Genomic DNA, 25205 nt, shown 5'->3' with positions numbered 1-25205 from the left:
TATTTGGAAGGAGACAGCCGGTTTTATTGGACGAGCTAGTTTCAGAAACAAGTATAAAAAGCTAGCGGCATCACATAGGAAGTGTAGGTGTCCTCTTTTGCCACTGTCCCCAGTGAATTAAATTCCCATCAATGGGAAAGTCGGATCCCCAAAAGACCACACTTTTTAAGCAAAGCTTCTTAACCATTTTACCAGCAGCATCTCAAAGGAACCCGTTGAACAATGGAGCTGTCACTCATCTTCGAGAAGGGTGTGCATCTTTTTAGTCGGGATAAATTTTAGTGGGGGTTTGGCCCTGTGAGTTTTTTCAATTATGTGCTATAAAAAGGAAAGATAAACTTGCTTTAACATAGTTCTTCAAAAGTAGGATGTCGTCTTACAGAAATAATTTATGATTACAGAGTCGACAGCCTGAGAGAAGGATATCGCCTCCTTGATACGTTTTATATTCTTGCTATGATGCTGCAAAACGTATACGTAAGATGACAACATCATGAGATCATTTATGTTGGGATAAAAAACTCAGTGAAGTAAAATGTCATCTTCCAGATGCCGTTCAAATTAAATTCATGTTTAGTAAAAGATTGGACTCATATAATTTAGTCAAGGGAGTCGAACCAATACAAAACTTTTATAACATCAAAATAATATGAATTTAAATATAACTCTTGTTACCATAAGTAAAAAAAAAAATCATTAAACAAATGTCAATAAAAAAATGATGAAAAGTAATTAAATTCAGAAAAAAACATTGTTTTAGAGGAGGCAGGCAAAAATGCTCAATCACGTGATTTCGGGGATTTTTTAGTTTTGTTTTCAACAGCAAGGTAAACAACAACCCATACACATGTATAGAAATAGGTGGAGTAAAAACTTGGCTGTCAAATTGTTTGCCGCACATTGAAAAGAAAGCCAGTCGACGGTTGGTCACTAATCCTTAAAGTGGCTGTGCTCGTATGCACCATTCTCTGACTATGGCAACACTGTTGCTAAGAAACTTTCAACGCGTATGGGCCTTGCCGCGGGAATTATTTCAGCAAGCAAGCGCGTAGTCAAAAATTTGACTCCCATAAATGGCCGACCGTGTTTGTCGACGAGGTAAAAGGAAAACCACGCAATTTTGAGGCATATTTGTGTGGATCATTGTATTCTACTTTTAAAACCTCTTTCTAACCATATGCATTTCATAACAAACGGTTTCAAACGATTTTTATAGATCAACTCGTCCGATCCAAGGCAACGTGTTCCTTTAATAATATCTGGCTACGACACTGATGAGAAAAGTTCAATGTTTGGAGACCAGTCGGCAGGTTTGAATTCATATGGATCTTTGTTGTTTTAACAATTGTTGTTTTAACGAATTGTGACTAGTTAGTATTTTCTCACACTATCGACCGGCGTTGACTTGCATTATCCGGAGTTAATATTATGTGCTTGATGTAATTCATTGTCTTACCAAATAAAATACTGAAAGAAAACCTTCACCAAATATTTTGTCTATCGGAGAAAAACCAACTTTCTCAGTTCAAACGTGCGTCTGCTGTTGCGAGCAGACGACGCGTTACCAACAGAAATAGTACTCAACATGGCCGACGGCGCACACAACAAACTTTTTGCGGGGTCACGCAACCTCTCTATTAATCTCTCAACTCTTATTATTTGTGGAATAAATTCAATGGCCATGATTAAAGATTACATTTTAATTAAATAATTAATTTAATTTTCGAACCAGTTTCATTAGAGTTTCCTGGTTAATCAATAAAAACAATTCTGAGGAACGTCCACTGTTTGGCGGAAAAATACTAATGTTTGAATTATCCTTGTTTTAGAGCTTACGGATACGGAGGAGCAGGGAAAAAACATCACAATATCAGCTTTAGGCATGAGGCATGGACAATATGTTGAATAAAAAATGTAAAAAAACCCAGATATGTTCTCGGATTGTTTACCGTATTTTCCTGCGGATAAGACGCTTGGCGGACAAGGCGCAGGACACTAAAATGACCCAAAAAATTCAAACATCAGCAGACAAGCTGAGCACCGCACAAGACGCATGTTTAACCGCACACAAAAGAGCACCTGGCGCCACCCGGTGTCAGTACATTGACACAAAGACGTAATTTGTTGCCTTTGAGAACCTACCTAGTATACCGACCTTCATCCAATCAACCAACGCTGTATATTGTTAATAACATAAAGTCTGGCCCAATCAGCGGGCAGAAACCATGGTCCACGCACTGTCTGAAGTTAATTTTACTTGCAACATGAACACAATGCCTCCCTGGACATATCATCCGTTGCCCACACCGAGGATCCTTGCTGATACAGATACATTGCAACGACAGACGGACGTAGCGTGTGTGTGTAGTAATGTATCCGCCGGCCGGGATGTCGCTGCATGCACATTAATACGCACATGTACACTGTGGATTGATGCGCTGCTCAATGTCGAGATTGCACAAAAGATGTTGGGGACATGTGGGGACCGTATTGAGCGATGTTCACTGACGGGTTGCGCTCACCCTCGCATTTGCGCTGCTGGAAATGCGCTAAAATTCCCACGTGACTGTGCGGATCCCGCGCATGCCGAGACACGTCGAGTCTTGTCTCAATGCGTTTATTGCTGGTTCGCGTAATTTTTACCAACAGAGGGCGTTTAACCTCACGCTATTACATTGTTCCAAACGCCCTCTAGCGTTCAATGTTTCTTGTATTTATTGTCACACGCACAGTAACAACGACTACAGGCATGATATCTGCTTTTGTGTTGCTTGATTAAATTTACAGACCTCGGAACAGTTGCTTTTTTGGGCTTATTTTCTGTGTCACTTTGAGAGATTTTCGAGTCTGAACTTGGACATCGTTGATTTTTACAGGCAAGTTTCATGCAAGGGCAAACATGATTTTAACAACCGTTCCTACCCAAAGTTTTGAAGCAATAATAACTTCAATAAAATAAAATGTGTTTTCGTCCCTAATTTTTTTTGGCTAGTGTTGTATTATTTTATTTGGCCTCTTACAAACAAATATAAATCATATCCTAGTAAGATAATGCTACGTTCCCATAATACTTTTAAAAGCAAACTTCTAAAAAGAGGCAATAAATATTAGTACGATTTGAATGTTTATTGTAACATTAGTATAAAACTCTTGTCCTACCAAAGATGACAGTTAAGTTCCTAAAGCACTTATCAATCACAAAGGTCTAAAAAGAGGCAAATACAAAAATAAACTATTATACCCCATCCTTTTAAAATACGTTCAGCCTAAAGCACACTTAAGAGATCAGTGTTCTCTCAATAAAAACCCTCAAAGTTTACCACACAATAGCGGTTGGGTGAATGACGTTTGTATGAAGTTATTGTCTGTCAATCGTTTTCGGAACGAATACCCGGCCAAACCGAAAAACGTTTGTACACCGCCAATGTCTGTTGGACCGAAAGCTAGACGCGTTGCGGCATTGACGGAATGAAAGCACGGTCATGGGGAATAAACACGTTGCAGCATTGTTGGAATAATTGGACCGTCTGGGGGATTGCGGCATTGTTTGAACAAAAATACGATCTCAGTGTCTGAATAGCCTGGTTCGACCGCATTATTGAGTAAGGATTCTTCACACAAAGACCGCTGATTTGATCTGGACATGAAGGTATTTTTTATTTCACGCAGTGATCATAAAAAAAAATCAATTGTAGCAGACAAGGCGCATCGAAAGATAAGACACATCAATGTTTTTGGGGGTCTAAAAAGTCAGATAAGACGCGTCTTATCTGCAGGAAAATACGGTAATTGCTCATGCTACACGAAAATAAGTTTTGTGTTAAAAAGTTGAAATTGCCAAGAAGAAAAAAAAGACCACCATCAAATTTGTTCAAGCCTGCAATATTCTTGAAAAATTATGGTAGAATGATCAGTTAAAATTTTAACAATACAACCGCATGCGTCACATAAAAATTTTCGCAGCAACGGAATCATTTAGGTTAGTTAAACAATATTTAAGGTCCACTTCCACGTTAAGGCAGGGTAAAAACTTTGCTGTCAAATTGTTTCAGAGCCGCACATTAAAACGAAAACCAGTGGCCAAAGACTCCGTAGAGTGACCGTTATCTTGTAGGCATCGTCCTCTGACCATGGCAACACTGTTGCTAGGCGGCGTAAGAACCTTTCCAAAGCCTACGGGCCTTGCCGCGGCATTTATCTCATAAAGAAAGCGGTAGGCCCCAAATGACAGAAGTCCGATCAACAGAATCAACCAATTACGTCTTTGTTTTGACGGAATCGGCAGATTTATTTGAAACAAAGGAATAGTGTTTCTCTGAAGATGGACCTTGTTACCCACCACCAGGTTTGAACGCGGTGAACATCCAAAAAAGTGTCAGTCACTTTATGACTGTCAATCACGCTATATGAGGAAAATATAGTGGGGACTTTTTATAAGACGAACAAACAATTCTTTGGCGATTAATTTTTGGGAAAACTGACAAATTAGTGGAGAATAATTTCCTGAAAGGCCCTAATTCAATTATCAAAAAAATCTAAATTCCTATAACTCAAAATAATTATTAGCATAAAACATTATTTGGTAACCAGTAATGGGGAGCTGTTGATGGTATAAAACATTGTGAGAAACTGCTCCTCTGAAGTAACGTAGTTTTCGAGAAAGAAGTGCGTATATAGGCCCAATTTAATCGCTGTTACATGTGTGACAGGTATAAAGTAATACCCCCACAAAACTATTTTCTTATGCATTCAATTTCCTTTTTAATGAATATTCATATCCTCGGGCGCCACCAATGGCGACCCCTTCGTCATTATTCTCTGCGTCGAAGACGAACGAACATTGAATATTCTCTGTGTCTTCTTTTACAGGTAAAACAACATTCCATTCTTTTATTTTACTTTGCTATCACATTTTAGAATTATATTAAATAGTACTCAACCAGTTTGTCTTTTTTCGTACCTAAACTTTACTTGACCGAGTTTGGTAAAAATGTATTATTTCCGATGTTTTACTAGTACCGTATACATCGTTATCTTCAAGTACGCGCTAATCCTCCAATCAGATTGGCAGAATGGAGTGGTGATAAAAACCTATATTGCACGGCTAATATCACTACCATGCGTCTTGTGTGTTCTATGTCACGCGCCAAGTTTGCTTGAAGATAAATACGTTATCACACGCGCGCTCGTGGAAATACGGAAAATATAGCGCGTCTGCGTTCCATGTCCAACTCGGCCTTCGGCCTCGTTGGATATGGGACGCAGAAGCGCTATATTTTTCCGTATTCCACTCGCGCTTATGTGATAACTTATATTGTGCTATTTGATTTGTGTAGAAGTGAAACAAAGGTTTAATAATTGTTGCCTTCGAATTACCATTTGGGCGATTCCATGGTTAGTCGCATTACACTTTTAGTGTCATTTCTTGATCTTGGTGCTAGTAGTTCTATGTGAGGTATTATTTCCACTAAGTTTATAGACTGATTTGTACTTGACACCCAAGGCTTTGAAGTGATGATATTAAAAATGTTGTGGGCGTTGTACTCTGGATGTTATAGCTTTGTAAAAAGCGGTTAGTCGCGGTTACACAAAAAGGACATGATAAAAAATACACTTGTCTCAATTCAAAAGTTTCCTCAAACTAAAAAACTTGCAAAGGTTTTACTACATTTAGCACACATCTCTTATACATTAGTGTCCAACAGGATACATGTACTTATAAATAGTCAGCAACTTGAACTTTTACGTTTACGTGGCAAAACCATGGTTAGTCGCATTACGGTTAGTCGCATCACGGTTAGTCGCATTACAGTATGTCCGGCCACTTAAGCCAAGCCCAATGGAGCCCAAACTGAGTTCTTGTTTGGCAAAACTGGGTTCATTCCTTATCAACAAACAAAATAAATTAATTTCACTTGTTTTTACTAAAATAATAACGCCTTTCTCTTAAAAATCATAGAAACAAGGCTGAAATGTGTATTTTTAGAAAAGCAAACTTACATTTTTCGGAAATATTATTATTTCCCATTTTACTGAACACCTTTATTTTCAGAGTTGTGCATTCAACATAAAATGTTAAATATCTTGCCGAGTATGTAGGAATTGAACAAAAATAAAATCGCAGATTTAAAGTGACTTACATACATGTAACCATGTCCCTGAAAAATCAAAGTTTGGGTTATTGTTTAAAAGTGGACTGTGAATTTAAAATGGCCTTGTTGGTTATCACAGGTTTCTCAATGCAACAAACAATTTGTTTTGTGTCGAAAAAGTGTATAAAACAAAACAAAAAAACCTTCTTGATCACCCATCTCCTCGACTTTACCTGGATACATTTCACTGCATGTTACACCACACACCACTGACCATGCATTGCTACCCTTGCATCACTACGCTGGTTTGTAAGGCAGCATTTTGTAGTTATCATGTTTCTTCTTTCTGAAGGAAAATGGTGGCAAGAGGACATCAGCTTTTTGCTTTTGTTTGCTCTTTTGGGAGATTTTTCTGTGCTCTTCTTGAATTCCTTGTATTTTAACATCATTCTGCTTTTTCAGCCTAGGCAATGGTACAACATGTACATATGTCCACAATTTGTGGAGTAAATTAGTTCCATTACTTCACTTTTCTACTCAAAATTCTCAGAAATGTTGCTTTTCTTTATTTTGTTTCATATGTTAATGATGAAACTAGCTTGGAGTGGCACATGTACAACACATGTTATAGTTTTCAGCATGGAAAAATGCATTGTGGGTAGGGCATGAGTGGCATCTGCAGAGCCCCAGATCTCTTAATTCATGTAATATTGTCCTCTAGTAAGTCATAACCAAGATATCCAGCTTTGCTGACCTCTTAGCGTCCTCCTCTTGATAAAATATTTGGTTAGTCGCATTACACTGCATGGTTAGTTGCATTACCGGTTAGTCGCATTACACTTTTTGATGACTCGTTGTTAAAATACACCAACTAGAGTGTTGATTTCTTTACTCATTTCAGACTTGGTAATAAGGGTAGAAGCATATTTTGAATTGCCATGAAGATAGTCAGTGGATTTTCCGTGCAATTGAAATAACTTCATCTCTCGGTTAGTCGCATTACGCCCTGTTGAAGCTCCCACAAGTACACTCACATATTGCTTAAATGAGAAACACAAATTAAAATTCATTCTGGATTTTAAATAGTTGTACCTGCTGCTAATCGCAACTGTTAAAGTTTTGCTGGAAGAACCTTTGTGGGGGACAATATTTAACTTTGAAGAAATCACCTAAAGGTGCTCACTTTTTAGGGTCTGTTCACAGCTTGTGCAAACATGAGCTGAATTTGTACAAAATGGTACAGAGTGTGTAAAAAAAAGTTTATGTCTGTTTCCTTTTATATGTAAGCTATAACTTTTACCTGGAAAAAAAGTTGTTACACAATTTTTATTTTTTGGTGTCATGTCCATGTTTGCTTGGAATCGCCCATTTCATAGTTTAAATATCTAAATTAATTGAGGTTTAAAGGATCCCAGACAAAATAACCATTGTAATTTATTACAAAGCATTATAATGTTAGTTCATACACATTGATTACATATATTGCTGATTTAAAAAAAATCGGTGGCTCTAAGTATATAATAATAAACGGAAAAGAAATTGCGCGGGAACGCCCCTAAAAAATACCCCTTCAGCCTCAAGGTCTTGCGCCAGATAAAAAATAGAATGACTTTATAATTATACAATATGATTGCACTTGCACATCTATAAAAACAAATAAAATAAAGTTGTTTGTTGGAAGAAGTGAACACTGTAATAAAATGATGTACACAAAAATTAGAGTCATTTAACAGGTATTTTAGTTAGTGTGTTTTTCCAAGCTCAACAATTATTTTATTGAGCTGTTTTTTTATTTTGCTTTCTGTTTGTTTACAAATTCAGGAAATACAGACACATTGCCTACCGACAATTGGCCAGATGGTGCTGGGGTTATCTCGGCAAAGATATGAGAGTGCCACTTCCCTCCTGTGCTGTCAACAAAATTCGTGAAAAATATCCATCCCCAGAGTACAAAGGCTTTCTAGAAGTGTGACCAAACCAAATAATAACAAATAAATAAATATCGAGTGCTTGTATTTTTTCAATTTCACTACTCCATCACATGTACTTGCACATGGGTAATTTCACCAGGTTGGGACATTTATCCATACATTTGACACAATTATTTGCCTATGTGTCAGTAAGTGTTTATTATTTTAGATGTGGACAACATGGACACCGTGTCAGTGATGTCTGCGTTTTCAATATTTTTCACTTTTTGCATTTGAGTGGTGACAAATAAATTTAAACATTTTAAAACTTTAACAAACACATAGGGAATGTTACATGAAAAAGTTGAGTCCGGTGTAAGAGTGCTTTTTTAATAGCGAGGACAAAAATGTAACATAAATGTTGCACAATGTCCCAACCTGGTAAAATGACCCCAATAAATATGCAACATTTAGGGTTTTTACTACATGTTTCGCAGTTTTGAGCATTTTGTTCATCTATAATTAAACCATAATCTAAACAACAAATGCCTAAACTGAAAGAAGATAACTCATGTGAGGCTAAAGCGACTTCGATGTTGCTTGATAAGCTCTTCTTTAGGTGGATATGTATACCTGCTACAAAGTGTTGGAGGTGCTTTCTTGCGTGTTGGTGGAAGGGCGGATTTTGCACTGAGCTTCGCTACTTGGCTCATCAGGGGGGCAACATATGCTGTTAAAAAGTAAACAAAATGTTTGACATGAATAAAACTGCCTTTGCAAATGAATAAAATTGGTTTCTGGTAATGTATTTTTTACATGAGCAAGTTACCGTTTAAACATTGGTTCCTTCTTAGGTTTAACTGTTGCTGCACCTTCCTTGTACTTGGGTTTGCTGTTGCTGCACCTTCCTTGTACTTGGGTTTGCTGTTGCTGCACCTTCCTTGTACTTGGGTTTGCTTAAGGCAAACCTTCCTTGTACTTGGGTTTGCTGTTGCTGCACCTTCCTTGTACTTGGGTTTGCTTAAGGTAAACCTTTTTTTCCCTGTGCGTGTGATGGCCTGCTTCCTTTCTGCGTTAGCATTAAAATGAAGTGCAGCGAGATGAATCCTTAAAATAGAAAACAAATTCCAAATCAAACATAAATAACATAACCTTATCATAATTGATTACCAAACTCAATCTCAAACTCAAGTTTTACCTTTGTATTAGCTTGAAAATTAATTTGTGATTCTATATTTAAATGAAAACAAACTATTTCAATTTAATTTTGCCATGGAAACTTGTTTTACATGAGGCAAAAGTAGTCATAACACATGTCAGCAAATGCCTAATTATGTTTTTTATTGTTAACAAAAATGACATACCTGCTGATCATTCCATAGTAAGAGTAGGCCTTTGACTTTGGTGCGAAGTGGTTAAGTACACTATGGAATGATTCCAATGAGGAGGTTTGAACACTTGACGACATCTTTCTGATGTCTTTAAGGAACATTGTATTGCTGAGCATTTCTGTCAACTTGGCACATGGCTCAGTACCTTTAGCAACAGAAAACGGGATGTGTTACTAGAACAGTTCACAATCACTGTTTGCAATGAACTAATGTAGATTGTGCTGCTTCCAAAACCAGGGATAAAATAATATTTCTCTTTTTCCATCTTTATGTTTTTAATGATTTTTCTTTTAAGAAATACATTACAAAAAAAATCTTTTAACTGCAGCATGAACCAACATTCTTTTCAATATTATGTATTGAAAATGGTCTAGAAAATGTACATTATCATCTCTAATATCGTTATTTACCGGACTTAAGCCACTCTTTGCGTTTCTGTGTGCCTTCTTGGAGTCGGTGTAAGTCGCCATGAAGACATCGTGGAAATATATCCGAGTGGCCTTCATGGACTCCTTGGAGATGGTTTCCAATGGAGAGCCATTTGTGTTCTCTCATCTCCTCTTCGTCAGTAGTGGACGACGCCACCAAATACACATGGTTGTTTATGCTCCAGCCCCATTTATGTACCTCATCGAACCCCTTTCTCTTTGATAAGGCTCTCACCTTCTTCTTAACCGCTGGAGATTAAACAAATTTTATTTATTGTATTTAATATAAAATATAAAAAAAGATAATACTGCCCTGTAATTGAAAAGGTATTCAATCCGAATGTAGCATGCACATATGACCTTGGACAAAAAATACTTGGAATAGGGCTACCTTTAAAAATAAAAACGGGAGGAGACCACACTAACTTACATTTTGCTACATGCCAGACATCATACATATGTAGTATTTCAGGCGACTTCTCCCGTATGTACTTTGCAAGTTGCCGGTGCCTGTCTGTTACGAGTTTTCCAATTGTGAGGCCCGATTTCTTTACATACTTGGTCTACCTCTTGTAGCCTTCCAACTCCATGTGATAGGAGCCCTTTACCTCGTTACTCTGAGATGATTTAAAAACAAAAGTAAACAATTCATTAATTTTCATACACCTTATTGAAAATGCAAGAACTATAATAATGAAAACAGCCAATGAGACACGAAAAATGAAAAATAGAAACATAATAATAAATAATAAGAAATGGCAAGAGCTCAGTTAGCAATTACCTGCACTAATTGAATATCCACTATCTTGTTGCTAATAAGGTCGATTGCAGTGTATGTGCCATACTTCGCTGAGTGTCCAGGGCTATCCGCACGACCATCCCCACCAATTATTAGAGGTTGTCCATCATTCAACAATTGCTTTTTTATTTGCTTGCGTTCCTTCTTCCACTCTTTCTCAATTGCTGGCTGCAGAAAACGGGTTTGATGCCTGTAAAATGTGCGCTCCGTTATTGACGCCACGTTCAATTGCTGCAACAATCGAAGGGTTGATGTGCAGCTTCCTCCAGAGAACAAGGTTGCAGCAGACAATACGTTTCCAGCTGGAATATTGCCCAGACATGGTTGCTGCAGCTCCCACACTCCATCCACATGGTTAAAAGGGTGCCGCTTTCCCTTTGGAAGACTTGTACAACACCCAAACCACAACTACTACAAGTTGTAAACAGCTTGAGAAGTTGGGACTCAAAGACGATGTACCTCCTCTCATCTTGTGGCGGAATAGACCTGCTGGGTGCATTGTCAACAATGGTGCGGAGACTGAGTCCTCGCTTCCTAAAAAAAACAAAAAAAAAACATGTACATGTACATGTATATCACATATAAATCATAATTTTTAATTGTGGAAATTTAAATTTTTGAAGACCACTTTTACGAAAAGTGTCAAGTTATTACATGTATAAACCATGTGGAAGTGTCGGGGCCGAGCGGTTATAAGCACCGAATTCAAACTCTGGTGTTTCTGATCAGCAGAGTGTGGGTTCGAATCCCCAGCCGTGACACTTGTGTCCTTAAGCAAGACACTTCACCATTGCTTCGTCCTTCGGATGGGACGTAAAGCCGTTGGTCCCATGTGTTGTGTAACGCATGTAAAAGAACCCAGTGCACTTATCGAAAAGAGAAGGGGTTCGCCCCGGTGTTCCTGGTTGTGGCTGCTTAATGCGCCGTAGCACCTTGTAAACCCTTATAAGGTGCTAAATAATTGGGTCTCAGAATTCATCACTGCAATAACCTATATTTCTGAAAGTTTGTATATACTCAGTGCCTTGAGTACCTTGTTTGGTAGATACGTGCGCTGTATAAGACTTCAATATTATTATTATTATTATTATTATTATTATTATTATTATTATTATTATTATTAAACCAGTAAGTTTACCTTTTAGTGGGCTTTTTAGTTTTTTTCTTGGGGGTGCTGCAATCTGTTGATGATCCAGAAGAGTCCGGCAGATAACCTGGAGACTCTGGCTTTTCGGGGATGTCAATCTCCATGTTGTCCTCATCATACCTTTCCTTATGTTGTTTATGGAGATTGTCGTCGGGATTTTACATGAAATCCCTGTGGACGTTTGACTTGGCTTTGCCCATAAGCCCTTTTCAGCTGTTTTAACTGATGCTTGAATTCCTGCATATTGTAAACAATTGCCAACAATTTTATTTTGGTTGAGATTTAAAAAAAAAACCACTAAAGTAGACCTAGAACCTTTCAAACGTTAAAAACTATTATAATTGTCGTAAAAACTGAAATATATTCGATTCACAGCACACTGCTGACCTATAATAAATGCTTAAAGGCACCTGGAAATAGGATTTTTTTTCTTTTAAACATGAGAGTATATGTTTATTAACAATAAAACAATTTTTTGAGTAATTGTTTGTCACGATTTATATGTTAAAAAAATTAATTAAGTGACTGGGGGGTTGACTCCGCCTACCCCTTTTGTGACGTAGGAAAAGGAAGACTTTGCCTCGATCAAACATAGACCCCCATCTCGATGCGTAGGTAAACACACGTGCAAAAGTACATGTAATTCTAAGACGTGAGTTTGTACGCTGCGAAAAAGGTTTTTTTCTGGCATTTTTCCGGCAATGCCGACCAGGTGTATTGCTGCTGGATGCAGCAAAACAACTAAAGATGGGGTCAGTCTTCATCTGTTTCCTGCAGATCCCAAGTATAGGCGGTTGTGGGCTGCGAAAGTCAGATTAACTAGAGCACAGTGGTCCGGTCCGACGTCTTTTTTAGCGCTGCAGCGAACACTTAGAGCCGTCGTGCTTCGAATCCTGGATACACAACTCATTTGACATGACGAGAAGAGCCATTCTTAAACAAGACGCCGTCCCAACAATTTTTGTAGCTAGTGGGAAGTCGAAGAAGGTATCTGAAAGACGTGACGAACTCAGAGGAGCATTTGCTAAACGTGAAAAAATTCGGGTAAGTTTGAACTTTGAGGGTATGTTTTTAGCTTTTGCCAAGTGACATGATTTTTTTGTTGGTACCGCATGCGATTCACCGTGCGTGCAGGTCCTATGTGACCGTCCGCCCATTATACAGCAGCCATGGTGCGTGCGTGCAGTCTGCTCCGTGGCCGTATTTCTATAATAATACGTAGGCAGACCCACATCTTACAACCCATTTGGTCACTAAAAAGACGCATAGTTAAATAAAAATAGCAGCAATAGCTTTTGTAAAAACCACTAGGCGTTCAACATGTTCAAGTTTCAATGTACGTACATGTATGTGTGTAAAATCGTGTCTAAATTTGTTTTGATGTGCCATGTTCCCAGACGTAATGTACGGGGGCCCGACTACAAATTTTCTCTCCAAATATCGCGCCTTGAAATACGTCACGAACAGCGCCCTCTCGGGTCGGGGCCTACTCGTAAATTTGTAAATTCAATCAAAACTAAGATTTTTAAACCTTAGTTAATTTTTTATTCACATTCCTCTCATAAAAACACATATTTTAGTGACAAAAGCTTTATTTAAAAAAAATACCACTTCCAGGTGACTTTAATTGCATATTTGTGTAAGCTTCAAATTTTTAGTCCAAGCGCCTGTAATTTTTTGTAAGTAAGCAAATAGTAAATTGCTTTTTATTTTTAATTGATGTTTGTTTAGAATGTTTATACCAGAGGATTAACATGTACTCATGGTAAGCCAAAAACATATTGACTGGCCTTTAGTAGTCCATAGAATTGTCCCTTATGGTCAAATAATGGTTGGCCTTAAAAACAAACAAACACACCCCATCCAAGCAGACACCCCAACAAGCACCTACCCAACAAATACTTACGTTTTACTCTTGTAGCAGTTGCTTTGGTCTGGGTTCCGATGGACTGTTTAATTGGTTCGGTCTGGCATCCGGTCTGGCATCCAATACTGGACGTGGCTGGACCTGAGTTCACGACCTTGTGTTTTAAGTGGAAAAACAGATGCGTCATTTACATTGTATATTATATGGTATATGGTATATTTTATATTTTATTCACATTATCACATTGTAACCCAAAGGCCAAATTGCATGATAATTTACAAGAATAAACAACAAAATCACAGCAAACATGAAATAAACAAAAAAGAAAAAAGAAATATGGGTTGGTTAAGAATATAAAAAAAATTAGTACGATGCACATACACATGGATTTGTCTGCCTCAAATCACTGAAAAGAATTAAAAAGCCGCTCACAGAGAACACTTCTATAGATGACTGGTAAAAAGTTAACACGGGCCGTTTGTTATTAATCAAAATGCGAGTAATAATAATCTTGCACAGGTCTGTGGTGGCACTAATTATGAAAATATAATTATGAAAATATTATTAAAAGCTGTTCACAGAGCAAAAGATTATACTTGCTCAGCAAGCTGATGAAATAGGGTATTGGGCAATCACTTCATATACAATACCAGTGTCAAGGTGTTTATGCATTTTTTTCTCAAAGGACAATTCCTCTGACTTGTTCCCCATCTTTGAACAACTAAATACAAACAAAATAGTTAAACTACTGTTGTTACCGATTGGTATACTTAAACATTTTAAGGGCTTACATTTTATAGGCTATGCAATTGTAAATTTGAAATATTACTTCATCGAGTGTAGGCTATTAGTAATTACTATTAGGCCTACGTGTGTTTATATTTGTACAAACATTAAATTAAAAAGGATTTATATTGTATCATAGATGAAGTATTGTACGTACTTGTGTAGTCATATTCTCTGTCAACTGACTGCACCCTGGCAAGGAATCGGGCACATTTATGTCGACCGTGTCTTTGTCAAGAAAGTGATCCTCTGAAGATGTGCACGGGTTTGTATGGTTGGCCAACAGTTCGTCCACCATCTAGAATATGATGAGGAACGTGTGGGAACATAGTTAATAATAATAAAAGGATTGTATTTGTATCTTAAAAAACCACCACAAAACAGAATTCCCCAAACTGCAGAGCAATGACCCAAACGCAAAGACAAAGCCACGCAATAAACAACATGTACGTGGTCGAATAATTAAACCTTTCTTTTTATTGCACGTTCTTTCATCGGTTGATTTTAGTACCCTTGACAAACACTCAGGAGCATACCCGCTACAAAAACTACCCTGAACATGTGAAGAATGGGAAAACTAACAAATGTCGACTTTTCAAACATTCATATGAATTGAAATAACAACAACTTGATGATGACACGGGGACCAGCAAGAAGGGACCTTTACTTTAGGCCATGTCAGCAAATAATAACAATTTTTAATCACCTGCTTTTGTTGTCGCTTTTTAAACGCTTTCCGCTCGGGCTTTTCAGCTCCATCTGCAACAGATTTGTTCTTGATCTTCGAAACGCCTCTGCAGTCAATCGCCGGAGTCTGCTTAATTCAAACTGTGAATACAATCCAGTTTGGAACGCCGACTCGTCAAAATGAGCGCTACAAATAATGCTAGAATCTGTCGGCCCGTACCATTTTGCGCGAGTCAACTTCACCCTCGCCGTCCAGATTTTCCTCAATGCAACATCCTTCGGAAATGTGTGCATGCTCACACCATCTATACTCATATTACAACAACCTCCAACAATGCACCTTCCTGGCATTATTTTAAAAGACATAACGTACAACTTTTACTTTTCACAAAAGAGCAAAGCAACAATACAACACTGCTCTATTGCATGTATTGTGCGTTAGCCTGTGTAAACAGCATGGCGGTACCTCCGTGGTAACAATGAGTACGACGTGTGTTCCCGACTTGTTGTGTCAGGTCATGTGATAGTCACGTGACGCCGTGCCTTGTCAAATTCCCCTTATTAGGGAGAGGGGCAATGGGGGGGACAAAAGACTCACAAAACCGCTCGTTTCGCAGGCTTAGAGTATATAAAAAAAAATTTAAAAACATAGGATTGTATTATGCAGACACTACAACCTATGGAAGCATCAATTATGTTCATTTCTGGGATCCTTTAGAGAAACCCTCGATTAGTTATTCCTTAGGTTTACTAGAAGGGTTCGGTCGCAAGATGGCCACCGACCAGGAGTTTTGGCGGGAAATACGATCTTTGTTTCAGAGTTAATGGGTTATTATTTCCTTTGGAGCACATTGTTTATAAGTGTTGATGTTCCTTTCTAGTACAATTTATACGTGAACACAAGGGATAAGTCATTCAATTGTTCATGGTATTTTCCTTTAATAGATTGGTTCATTCCGTAATAGTGTAGTTATTTAACTTGTAAATATTATTGTGCTTTAATTTATTTTATTATATTATCAATTGTCATTACTCTCTGCGTCAAAGACGAACGAACATTGAATATTCTCTTCGTCTTCTTTTACAGAATAAACGTTATAACTGCAGCCAAAGTGTCCTCGTATCCCTCATTTTGACCTCAAAGTTAGAGTGTCACACATGTAAGGGACTTAAGATTTAGAATTTGAGGTCTCGAAATCACGCATCTGAAAGCACACAACTTCGTGTGACAATGTTGTTTTTTTCTTTCATTATTATCTTGCAACTTCGACTACCGATTGAGCTCAAATTTGCAAAGGTTTGTTATTTTATGCTTATGTTGAGATACACCAAGTGAGAAGACTGGTCTTTGACAATACCAATAGTGTCCAGTGTCTTTAAGTTATGTTAATTGAAGACAATACCAAAACAATGTTCGAAACGCTCAGACTGGTGGAGACTGTTAATCTCTCAAATCGTTCTGTTGTTTGTGTAATACATTATTGTCTCTGCTTTCTTTCAATGGCCCTGATTACAGAAGACATTTTAATTTAAAGGTTAACTTGTTTCTCAAACGAGTTTTATTGAAGGTTCCCTGGTTCATAAAAATAATCAAAACTAGAGATAGTGATTGTAAACAATCACACAGCTGTTCCCGAATGTTTTGTTAATAAAAGTTTTCTATGCTACAATAAAACACACACATATACAACTCTATGACATGTGATTACCTGGTCTTGTATCTGCAATACTGAATCAAAAGGAGGTCAACATGGCGTTATGGTCATTGTGTTGAATAAATTTAAACCAAGTTCAAATATCGTTTGTGTAGTTCTCAAGATTTGATCCCACTTCAGGTTAACCCGGAAGTACAGGTCAATACTGGGTCTTGGTAACCCATGCTTGATTTTGAATGCCTGATTTTGAGTCCATAACTGAAAAAAGTTTGAAAATCTGTTGTGTAGTTCTTGAACTAAGGTCCCACTTCCGGTTGACCCGGAAATAAAGGTCAACATGGGGTCACACCTACCCGATGCGATTGTCCAATGCCAAAGGAGTCCATAACTGAAAAAAGTCTGAAAATTGGTTGTGTTGTTTTTGAGATAAGGTCCCACTTCCGGTTGACCCGGAAATAAAGGTCAACATGGGGGGTCACAGTTTTCAAAGTTAATATTTAATGCCTAAGTAGTCTATAACTGTAAAAAGTTTGAAAATTGATCGTGTAGTTCTTGAGAAATGGTCCCACTTCCGGTTGACCCGGAAGAAGAGGTCAAAACGGGGTCACAGATTTTCCCCTATCAAATTTAATGCCTAAGGAGTCTATAACTTAAAAAAAAAATTAAATCGGCTGTGTAACTCTTGAGATATGGTCCCACTTCCGGTTGACCCGGAAGTAGAGGTCAAATCGGGGTCACGGTTATCCGAGGCAATTCTCCTATGCCTGAGGAGTCTATTACTCAAAATAACTTTGAAATCGGCCTACACTTCTTGAGATATACATGTAGTGCTGCAAAGAAAAACTCATTAAAGCTTCTAGTTAGCATAAATTAACACGTGATGGCGTCACAGTCTTAAAATTGTGTTTTTCGTACACGATGGTATGTAACTTACCCCAATCCAATGCCTTTTACAAAAACCCAATTTTGTATTGCATTAACCATGGAAAAGGTATTCAATGCATTGGAAGTGACTGAATGTAGTTTATGAGGTACTACGTTGTACCCATGACGCCAAGATTTTTATTTTTAATTAAGCGTTAATTATAGACGTACCTTGATTGCTTTTAATGGACTGAAACATCTCTTATTTGAATCAGTTAATTTTTCATTGGTTAATTGTGTTTTTGACTTGTAAAACGTTTCCACTTTTAGCGCCATATGTTTTGTGCACAGAAAACAAAACGTGCAAACGTATGACGTCATGATGACGTGACTGAACATTTAAGACTGGAAGACACATCTACAACTCAAGACAAGTCCATAACCAAAAATTTGTTGGGATTGGACGTTTTAATTCTTGAGCTTTGATGTAACCATATTGCCTTATTAAATATTCATACAGCTGTCACGTGAATAATTAATTAGGAATGTTAATCTAAATACATCTTATACATCTAAAAATTAAGTCAGGCCATAAGCTTTAACATGGTATATGATTTGTCTCTTTCTGATAATTCTAATTTGACATTTGGGAATTTGAAAAGTCAAATGTTATTCCAATAGGGTTTTAGGGAAAGAAAGAATAATAACAAAAACTAGAGATAGTGATTGTCAACAATCACATAGCTGTTCCGGAATGTTTTGTTACTAAAAGTTTTCTATGCTACAATAAAACATACGCATTATAACATGCGATTACCTGGTCTTGTATGTGATACTGAATCGAAAGGAGCTTTAAAACCAGAAATAAAGGTCAACATGGCGTAATGGTCATTATTTTGATTAAATTTAACCCAAGTTCAAAAATCGGTGGTGTAGGTCTTGCGCAAGCTTGATTTTGAATGCCCAAGGAGTCTATAACTGAAAAAAGTTTGAAAATTGGTTGTGCAGTTCTTGAGATATGGTCCCACTTCCGGTTGACCCGGAGGTACATGTAAAGGTTACTATGGGGTCACGGTTTTCAAAGTTAACATTTAATGCCTAAGGAATCTATAACTGAAAAAAAGTTTGAAAATCGGTTGTGTAGTTCTTGAGAAATGGTCCCACTTCCGGTTGACCCGGAAAAAGAGGTCAAAATGGGGTCACGGATTTTCCCCAACAAAATTTAATGCCTAAGGAGTCTATAACTGAAGAAAAAAATTAAATCTGTTGTGTAACTCTTGAGATATGGTCCCACTTCCGGTTGACCTGGAAGTAGAGGTCAAATCAGGGTCACGGTTACCCAAGGCAAATCTCCTATGCCTAAGGAGTCCATCACTGAAAAAAACTGTGAAATCGGCCGTACACTTCTTGAGATATAGTGCTGCAAAGAAAAACTCATTAAAGCTTCTAATTAGCATAAATTAACACGTGATGACGTCACAGTCTTAAAATTGTGTTTTTTTGTACTAATAAATTTCATGAGGTACAAGATGGTATGTAACTAACCCCAATCCAATGACTTCTACAAAAACCCAATTATGTATTGCACTAACCATAGGGAAGATGTATCAATGCAATGATCAATGCATATCACGTTGTACCCATGATGCCAAATGTTTTAATTAATCATTAATTATTGACATACATGTACTTTGACTGATTTTAATAAACTGAAACATTTATTGTGTTTTTGACTTGTAAAACGTTTCCACTTTTAGCTCCATATGTTTTGTACACAGAAAACAAAACACGTAAACGTATGACGTCATGATGACGTGACTGAAATTGTTAGGCTGGAAGTCTTATCGTTACTTCAAGACAAGTCCATAACCGAAATTTTTTTGGGGATTGGATGTTTAATTGTTGAGATATGATTGTTACAAAATTGCCTAATTAAATATTCACACGGCTGTCACATGAATAATTAATTAAGAATGTTAATCTAAATAAATCTCAAATTTAAGTTAGGCCATAATCCTTAATATGGTATATGATTTGTCTCTTTCTTATAATTCTAATTTGACATTTGGCAATTTGAAAAGTCAAGTGTTATTCCAATAGGGTTTTAGGGAAAGAAAGAATAATAAAAATAACTAGACATTAAGTGTTTGTGAACAAACACGAAGCTGTTCCGTGTTGTTTTGCTTGGATTATGTGCTTCACTGCCCAAGGAATATATAACTGAAAAAAGGTTTCAAAAAAGTTGTGTAGCTCTTGTTATAAAGTCTTACTTCCCGGTTGACCCGTAAGTAAAGGTCAACATGGGCCCACAGCTACCAAAGATTAATCTGCAATGCCAAGGAGTCTTTAAAATCGGTTGTGTAGATCTTGATATATAGTTCCACTTCCGGTTGACCAAGAAGTAGAGGTCAACTTGGGGTCACAGTTTTTTCAAATTAATCTCCAACCCCCAAGGAGTCTTTAAGAACAAACAGTTGAAATGTCGGCCGTGAAGTTCTTGAGATATGATGCTGCAAAGATTTCCTAATTAATATGCAAATGAGGGTCACTGGTGGTTAATTAATAAAGAATTTTAATATATTTTATGATAGGAATTAAGCTAAACATCCTAAAGCTTCCATTTGATATTATTTTACGTGTTTAAAAACACATAATTAATTTGTAGGATATCCTTTATTTTCCTACTCCTGCCAATAGGGGGCGCTCTTATGAGACATTTCAATTGCACGATTTCTGCACCGGTATGTCTGTATCTGACTCTGTATTTGTATGTGTACGTCGCAGAGACCAAAACTGTCATAAAATGTCAAGCTATAACTTCCCCTATAGAACACGGCCCAGTTTTATGGCTCTACTGTGTCTGCTTCAACCAAACTCTGCACATTTATTATACAACCACCATTCTCTGCTTACTGTGCAGGCGCTGAAATATCTGTGCAATTAGTTCCAAGCAAAGATTACATATGATAAGTTTGCCCGCGCACAAGCAAAAAAACCCCTGCTAAGCTGTGAAATATGCTTTATGTAAGCGATAATATCCGCGCTTCTGATGTGTCAATTCTTTGCTTACGCAGTGAAGCAGAGTAAAATTGGACCAGTTTCACAAGATTTCCCCTCATGTACTAACAATCTTTTTTGACTTTACATGTTTGAAGTGTAGGCCTTACCAAACCTACTTACAGGGCAAAATTACATGGTTCTCATGACCACCAAAGTCTGCGCTTACGATCACTGTTTTCCGCTTACTGTGATGTGCAAGCTTGGAAAATAGTGTGCGAGCTTGGAAGCACACAAACAAAAGAAATCCCTGCTATAAGCAGTCTATTTCGCTTGACGTATTGAATTCAATGCTTCTGCAGAGCATGGAATCTTTTTCATAAAGCAAGTTCCCATCATGACTCGACTAGTCGCACCTCAAACCTAACTACGACACTTGTCGAGATAAAATACAGATTCTCAAGATTTGTGCCGCTATGTGCTGCAAAGGCAGTATTAATTATGTTGCGAATGGGTGACTAGTGAATTTTACTACTCGACTAGTCGCACCTCAAACCTGACTACGACACTTGTCGAGATAAAATACGGATTCTCAAGATTTGTACCCCTATGTGCCGCAAGGGCAATATTAATTATGTTGCGAATGGGTGTGACTAGTGAAATTTACTACTCGACTAGTCGCACTTCAAACCTAACTACGACAATTGTCGAGATAAAGTACGGATTCTCAAGATTTGTGCCACTATGCCGCGAATAGTAGTAAGCAACACAACTGGTTCACCAAACAGGTAGTCGGGACAAATTTTTAATTACGTTGAGAATGGGTGCGACTAGTGAAATTTACTACTCGACGAGCCGCACTTCAAACCTAACTATGACACTTGTCGAGATAAAGTACAGATTCTCAAGATTTGTGCCGCTATGCCGCAAGGGCAATATTAATTATGTTGCGAATAGTAGTAAGCAACACAACTGGTTCACCAAACAGGTAGTCGGGACAAATTTTGTAGTCGATGTGTGGACACGATTATAACGGAGTAGAGAAAAACAGTAGTCGCGACTCAAGTAATAATTTGTAGTCGCGACTTTAACACTAAAGCACACTAGTCGCCCCTGCCTAGTTTTGTCACAAGTAAAGCACGGTTTTTCCTGCGAATGCAAATCAAATTTTTAAGTCACTGTTTTCGCAGGAATTGAGCACAATTAGTCAACTGTAGCAAATTTTTTGATGCGAATTCTGACAGGAAGAACACATTCCCTGCTAAGCTGTAAAATACGCTTAGCATAAGCACAGTTCCCTGATTACGTAAGCGCTGCGATTCTTTCCTTTAAAAGCCATTGGCCCAGGACCAAACTACATAATAGCTTTTTAAACACAAAAAGCAGCTTAACCATGCCTCATGTTCAAGTTGTGAATCCAGGTGTTCTGCTCAATTTCTGCAATTTTGTAAAGCAAAATGTTTTGCCTGTTTATTATTAGTCATACACTGTACGTGTAAAAAAATTGAAATCAATAGTGTTAGCTCTATAAAACTGAGCCACTCAACCACCACAGAAACGTCAGCATAATAAAATCTCTGCTTTTGTATTCCTGTCAAAGAGTTTTTTTTTGTCATGGTCTAATTTCCGAACGTTACGCGAAATACTGGAATTAGTTTAGGCAAATGGTCGCCGGCGCGAACAAGGTGACTTTACCCGTAAATAATTCCAAATCCCGGGCGGTCTATTTTCGTCGTCCACGCTCGTCGCCTGAAATGAACCCGGTCCGCGACGCACCATGCTCAGGCATGTCAAATTTTGGGAACAAGTTTAGACTTGTGCTAGTCGGTAACCGTAAGAATTCTATGTATATTGAACAAAAAAACGCAATAGCACCGGTCGAAAATGGGATAAGGACTTGGTCAAGTTTACAGTTTTACAATTCTGACTATTCAAATCAAGTTTTACGCCGTACCCATGATCTTTGAAAAAACTTCCCCGGAAATACAGGATTTTAAAAATAATTACACTGTTTCTATAAGTTCTGATGCTTTTAAAATGACTATCAATAAAATATATTTTAATCTAAAACAGTTTTGGGAAGTGTTCAACATGTAATTTAATTTTAATCGAATTAATCATGTTTCCGAAAGCTGGGTTTGTTTACACTTCAAGAGCCATTGTGTTTGTGCACAGACACAAAACGTGCAATACATGACGTCATGGTGACGTCGTCCAGAATTTTATGTCGGAAATCACATTCACAGGACCTGACTAGTGTAAAGCTGAAAAAAGTTTCAGGATCGGCGGTCTACTTTTTGAGATATGGTCCTAACTAGGTTTGCTAATTAAATATTCACAAGCTTAATTAAGGCTTATTAATTAACAATTTTTACATTTTTTACGATAAGAATTAAGCTTATGTTGTAAGCTTCAATTTGGTATAATAAACTCACTCTTTCGTATTATGGTTTAGGAGATTAGGCTGCCGCAAAAATGTGTACAAACACTATGGGATTTAGGGAGAAACAAAGAACAACAGCAACAGCAACAGCAACAGCAACAGCAACAGCAACAGCAACAGCAACAGCAACAGCAACAGCAACAGCAACAGCAACAGCAACAGCAACAGCAACAGCAACAGCAACAGCAACAGCAACAGCAACAGCAACAGCAACAGCAACAGCAACAGCAACAGCAACAGCAACAGCAACAGCAACAGCAACAGCAACAGCAACAGCAACAGCAACAGCAACAGCAACAGCAACAACAACAACAACAACAACAACAACAACAACAACAACAACAACAACAACAACAACAATAATAATAATAATAATAATAATAATAATAATAATAATAATAATAAGGTTGTAGAGACCGACCAGGTCAAGATCCTTTGGGACTTTAACATTCAGACCGATCATGTTATACCACATAGGCGTCCGGATGTTGTGTTATTAGATAAAACGAAGAAGATGTGTCATCTCATTGACATAGCTGTGCCAGGTGATATAAGGGTAGCTTCGAAGGAGATGGAAAAGATCGAGAAGTACCAGGACCTGGCTAGGGAACTTCATAAGATTTGGCAGGTAAAGGTAAAAGTAGTCCCCGTGGTGGTTGGAGCACTTGGCACCATTCCCAAAGCACTGGGGAAACATCTAGATGAAATAGGGACAAATGTGAGGGTAGATCTGTTACAGAAGGCAGCACTTTTGGGAACAGCGAGGATCCTGAGAAAGACTCTTGAGATCTAAGGCTACGGGACGTAGCCCGACTCGAGGAGTTACCGGCACAAAGGAAAATGACATCTTTCTTTTGCATGCTGTGATAAAATAAAATAACAATAACAATAACAATAACAATAACAATAACAATAACAATAACAATAACAATAACAATAACAATAACAATAACAATAACAATAACAATAACAATAACAATAACAATAACAATAACAATAACAATAACAATAACAATAACAATAACAATAACAATAACAATAACAATAACAATAACAATAACAATAACAATAACAATAACAATAACAATAACAATAACAATAACAATAACAATAACAATAACAATAACAATAACAATAACAATAACAATAACAATAACAATAACAATAACAATAACAATAACAATAACAATAACAATAACAATAACAATAACAATAACAATAACAATAACAATAACAATAACAATAACAATAACAATAACAATAACAATAACAATAACAATAACAATAACAATAACAATAACAATAACAATAACAATAACAATAACAATAACAATAACAATAACAATAACAATAACAATAACAATAATAATAACAATAACAATAATAATAATAATAATAATAATAATAATAATAATAATAATAATAATAATAATAATAATAATAAGCAGCACTGGGGAAACATCTAGATGAAATAGGGACAAATGTGAGGGTAGATCTGTTACAGAAGGCAGCGCTTTTGGGAACAGCGAGGATCCTGAGAAAGACTCTTGAGATCTAAGGCTACGGGACGTAGCCCGACTCGAGGAGTTACCGGCACAAAGGAATATGACATCTTTCTTTTGATAATAATAATAATAATAATAACAGCGACAGCAAGACCAGTCTCTGCGGCGCAAGACCAGTCTCTAAGGACAAATGAAATGAAGGCTAGGATAGAGAAAGCAAACGTCTCTCCTATGTGTAGAATGTGCAATAAAGCAGAGGAGACTGTATTTCATATTGTTAGCGAATGCAGTAAGATGGCCCAAACGGAGTACAAAGGAAGACATGACAAGCTGGCCAAGGTGATTCACTGGGATCTGTGTAAGAAGTATGGTGTCAAAGTGCTTGCGAAATGGTACGAACATGTTCCGGAAAAAGTTGTAGAGACCGACCAGGTCAAGATCCTTTGGGACTTTAACATTCAGACCGATCATGTTATACCACATAGGCGTCCGGATGTTGTGCTATTAGATAAGACGAAGAAGATGTGTCATCTCATTGACATAGCTGTGCCAGGTGATATAAGGGTAGCTTCGAAGGAGATGGAAAAGATCGAGAAGTACCAGGACCTGGCTAGGGAACTTCGTAAGATTTGGC

At 37.4% G+C, this 25205-nt stretch overlaps 1 protein-coding gene and 1 pseudogene across 6 annotated transcripts in view; both read right to left on the bottom strand.

Moving 5' to 3' along the window:
- Positions 1-25205, bottom strand: part of LOC139954189 (ankyrin repeat, SAM and basic leucine zipper domain-containing protein 1-like) — a 134909-nt gene that overhangs the window by 10646 nt on the left and 99058 nt on the right. The gene's annotated exons all lie outside the window — the stretch shown is intronic.
- LOC139954315 (uncharacterized) lies at positions 8572-12390 on the bottom strand (annotated as a pseudogene).

The sequence above is a fragment of the Asterias amurensis genome, chromosome 2 (genome assembly GCF_032118995.1).
Source record: "Asterias amurensis chromosome 2, ASM3211899v1".
Classification (NCBI taxonomy): domain Eukaryota; kingdom Metazoa; phylum Echinodermata; class Asteroidea; order Forcipulatida; family Asteriidae; genus Asterias; species Asterias amurensis.
This window is presented reverse-complemented; position numbering and strand designations above follow the sequence as displayed.